This window comes from Tupaia chinensis, unplaced genomic scaffold (genome assembly GCF_000334495.1).
Source record: "Tupaia chinensis unplaced genomic scaffold, TupChi_1.0 Scaffold145814_1, whole genome shotgun sequence".
NCBI lineage: Eukaryota > Metazoa > Chordata > Mammalia > Scandentia > Tupaiidae > Tupaia > Tupaia belangeri.
The window spans coordinates 85,096-89,722 of record NW_006205672.1 but is presented as its reverse complement, the minus strand read 5'-3'; positions in this window follow the sequence as shown (position 1 = coordinate 89,722).

Here is a 4,627-nt window from a genome sequence, read left to right as displayed (position 1 = left end):
TTTTGATGACTGACTAGATAATAGAGCACAAAATAAGCCTTTACAAATTCAAAGGCATAAAAACTATATCCAGCATCTTCTTTGAGCACGATGGAATTAAACTGGGAATTAATTTCAGGAATATACACAGACATATGGAAACTAAACAACCTACTCCTACTAAATGAATTCACAACCACTGAAGAAATTAAGACTAAAATAAAAAAAATTCATTGAGACCAATGACAAAGCTATGGGACACAGTGAAAGCAGTCATGAGGGAACTTCATAACAATTAGTACATATAAGAAAAAGATGGAAAGGTGGCAAATAGATGACTTGAGAACACATCTCAGGGAACTGGAAAGACAACAGCAAAAACCCTCCAAAAATGCCAGGAGAAAAAAATAATAAAGATTCAAGCAGAAATAAACAAAATATAAAATAAACCAGTTGTACAGAAAATAAATGAAACCAAATTCTGGTTCTATGAGAAGGTAAACAAAATTGATACACAATTAGCTAGACTAATTAAGAAGAGAGAAAAAAAAACAGATAAATCAAATTACCAATGAAACAGGCAATATTACAATGGATATGACAGAAATACGAAAGGTCATTATAATAATATTATGAGCAACTATATTCCAACAAACAAGAAAACCTGAATGAGATGGACAAATTTCTGGACACATATAAGCTACCAAGAATGAATCAGGAATTCATAGAAAGCCTAAATAAACAATCAATAAAGTTGCATCAGTGATAAATGACTTCCCAGCAAAGAAAAGCCCAGGACCCAATGTTTTATTACTGAATTCTACAAAACTTTAAAGAAGAGCTAACCCCCATTCTACTCAAACTATTTCTAAAGATCCAAAAGGAAGGAACCCTCACAAATTCATCTTATTAATCCTCCATCACTCTCACACTCAAAACAGACAAGAACTTAACACAAAAGAAAACTACAGAACAATATCTCTGATGAATGTAGATGCAAGAATTCTCAACAAGATATTAGAAAATCACATTCAATGACACATTATACACCACAACCAGGTAGGCTTTATTCCAGGGATGCAAAGGTGGTTTGACATATGCAAAACCACAAATTTAATACAACATATTAACAGAAAGAAAGATAAAAACTACATGATCATATCAATTTATGCAGAAAAAACATTTGATAAAATACAACATCCCTTCATGATTAAGACTCTCAGCAAAATTAGACTAGAAGGGACATTTTTCTTTTTCTTTCTTTCTTTCTTTCTTTTTTTTTTTTTTTTAGAGGTTTTTGCTATAGGGCGCATGTGCTCGCCAGAAAGACAGAGAGAGACAGAGAGACAGAAAGCAAGAAATCACCCCCCAGGAGGGATGGTACACCACAATCCCTTCTCCTCCATCTCCTCTTGAGATTTTGGGCACGCACACACATGCGCCCGGTGTGAGTTTTAAGCCACCGGGTCCAGGATGCAAACCGCGGTCGACTATGTGGGAGACCAGCGACATAGCCACTACTCTAAGGGCTGGTCTCAAAAGGGACATTTTTCAACACAATAAAAGCCATACATGGAAAACCCATAGATAACATCATATTGAATGGGGAAAACTAAAATCTTTTTCACTAAAAATTGGAACAAAACAAGGCTGCTGACTTTCTCCATAGCATTTCTTTCTTTCTTTCTTTTTTTTTTTTTGGAGAGATTTTTTGCTATAGGGCACGTGCGCTCACCAGACAGACAGAGAGAGACACAGAGACAGAGAGACAGAAAGCGAGGAATCACCCCCCAGGGGGGATGATCACGCTGCAATCCCTTCTCCTCCATTCTCCTCTCGGGATCTTGGGCACGCACGCACACGTGCCTGGCGTGAGTTTTAAGCTGCTGGGTCCGGGATGTGAACCGTGGTCAACTACGTGGGAGTCCAGCGACATAGCCATTACACTAACTGCTGGTTCCCTCCATAGCATTTCTATACACCAACAGTGAACAGACCGAGGTAGAACTGAAAAAAGTAATCCATTTACCATAACTATGAAGGAAGTAAAATATTTAGGAATAAACCTAACCAAAGAAGTCAAAGACCTCTACAAGGAAAACTATGGAAAACTAAAAACAAAAATTGAAAATGCACAACAAAGAGGAAAGACATCCCATGTTCTGGAAGAATTAATATAATAAAAATGTCAATCCTATCCAAATTAATCTACAAATTTAATGTAATCTCAATCAAATAACCAGAGAGATTTTTCACAGATTTAGAAAAAACAATCACAGAAGAATTTATCTGGAATTAAAAGACTCCATATTGCCAAAGTAATACTGTGCAAGAAGATGGGAGTAGGAGGTATCTCACTCCTTAACTCCAAAATACATTACAAAGCTGTGATAATCAAAACATGATATTGGCACAAAAACAGGCATCTGGACCAATGAAACAGAATAGAGAGCCGAGAAATAAACCCCCAACCATACAGTCAACTGGTTTTTGACAAAGAGTACCAGTCAATTAGAGGGGAAAAGAAAATCTCTTTACCAAATGGTGCTGGAAAAACTGTATATGCACCTGCAGAAAGATAAAACTGGACCCCTATCTCTCACCATAAACAAAAATCAACTCAAAATGGATTAAAACTCTAAACCAAAGACCTTAAACTATAAAAACTACTGGTGAATAATATAGGGAAAACTCTTGGGGACATCACAGTATGCAAAGACTTCTTAAATAGGACCCCTAAAAGCACAGGCAGTAATCCCAAAAATAGACAAGTGGGATTACATCAGACTAAAAAGCTTCTGCTCAGCAAAAGAAACAATAGGTAATCCTTGAAATGAGAGAATATATTTACAAACCATGCCTCAGACAAGAAACTTATAACCAGAATATACAAGGAAGTCAAGCAGCTTACCTGAAAACAAACAAACAAACAAAAAACAACAAAAAAATAATTAAAAGATGGGAAAAGAGGCTGAACAGACAACTCTTTAAGGAAGACATATGGAGAGCCAAAAAGCATATGAATAAGTGTTCAACATCCCTATTATAAGGGATACAAATCAAAACTACAATAAGATGCCACCTAACCCCAGTCAGAATGGCTAAGATTAAAAAAAGAAAAAATGATAAATGCTAACAAGGCTGTGATGAAAAGGGAACTCTCCTATACTGTAAATTAGTACAGCTACTGTGGAGAACAATATGGAGGTTCCTCAAGGACCCACAAGTAGAACTACCATGTGATCCAGCAATTCCACTCCTGGGTATCTACCCAAAGGATAAGAGTGCACTCAGTTGAAAAATGCTTCCACATCTATGTTTATTGCAGCATTATGCACAGTTGCTAAGACATGGAACCAACCCAAGTGCCCATGAACAGATGAATGGGTTGAAAAAGTGTGGCACATATACACTATGAAATACTATTCAGCCATAAAAACAAAACAAAACAAAACAAGACACTGGAATTTGATAGAAAGTGGACGAATATGGAAGATATTCTGCTGAGTGAAACAAATCAGACTATGAAAGAGAGACATTGTATATCTCCACTTAATATATACCTAATGTCCACAATCTATGGCAGAAACAGAAAGATTAGAAGATATAAAAGCATGGAAAACAACTGCGGATACTAGAGACAGTGTGGGAGGAGGGTGGGAAGTGGGGATGGGTGAGAGAAAGGAAATCAAGGAGAAAAACAAAGAAGCAAAACATTGAAGGAACATGAAATGGAAAATGATCTGTTGATGATAATGTGTATGATAATATCTTCTTTTGTATGATATAGCTTTAACTGGACTAATATACACTAGTACAGTGTATTCATGCTAGGAAAATTTATTTTACAAGCTGTAATGATATACAATGATTGAATGTATAAAATAAATTTAATAAAAAGAAAAGTCACTATGACAGTAGTTTTGAGGCAGGATTGGAAGAAGGCAGGATAGGAGATAGTAATCACTTAGGAATTTATTGCAATAAAATAAAGTGAGAAATGGAGGACTTGAACTAAGGTACTTGTAGTTGAGCTGGAGGAAATAATTCAAATGGGGAAAACTTTAAGAAGCAGAACTTGTTGACATGTAGGATTTTGAAGGTGAGGAAATGGAAGGAATTAGGGAGAGGTCTGAGGTTTTGTCTTGAGAAGCTGGGAAGGCAGCAGGATGGTTTGCAGGGTAAGGGACATGGGATGAGAAATTCCATTTTGAGTCTACTGAGTTTGAGATGCCTGTGAGACACCTAGGTAAAGAGTTTCAGGAAATAGTAATACATATTGGTCTGGAACTCAGGAGTGACGTATGGGCTGAAGATATAGATTTGGAAATCATTAGGAGGAATGTGGTGATTGAAAGTAACCTCAAGAGAAAATGAGATTGATCAAGGGAAGGATGTAGTTTAGTGGTTTTCACCCTTAGCTGTGTGTTAGATCCACTTGTAGGAAAAAGAATTATTTTATTTAACTCTATTTATTTATTTACTTATTCTAATTTGACCAGAGAGAGACACAGTGAGAGAGAGAGAGAGAGAGAGAGAGAGAGAGAGAGAGAGAGAGAGAGAGAGAGAGAGAGAGAGAGAGAGAGAGAGAGAGAGAGAGAGAGAACTGAACTAAGGTATTTGTAGTTGGGCTGGAGGAAATCATTCA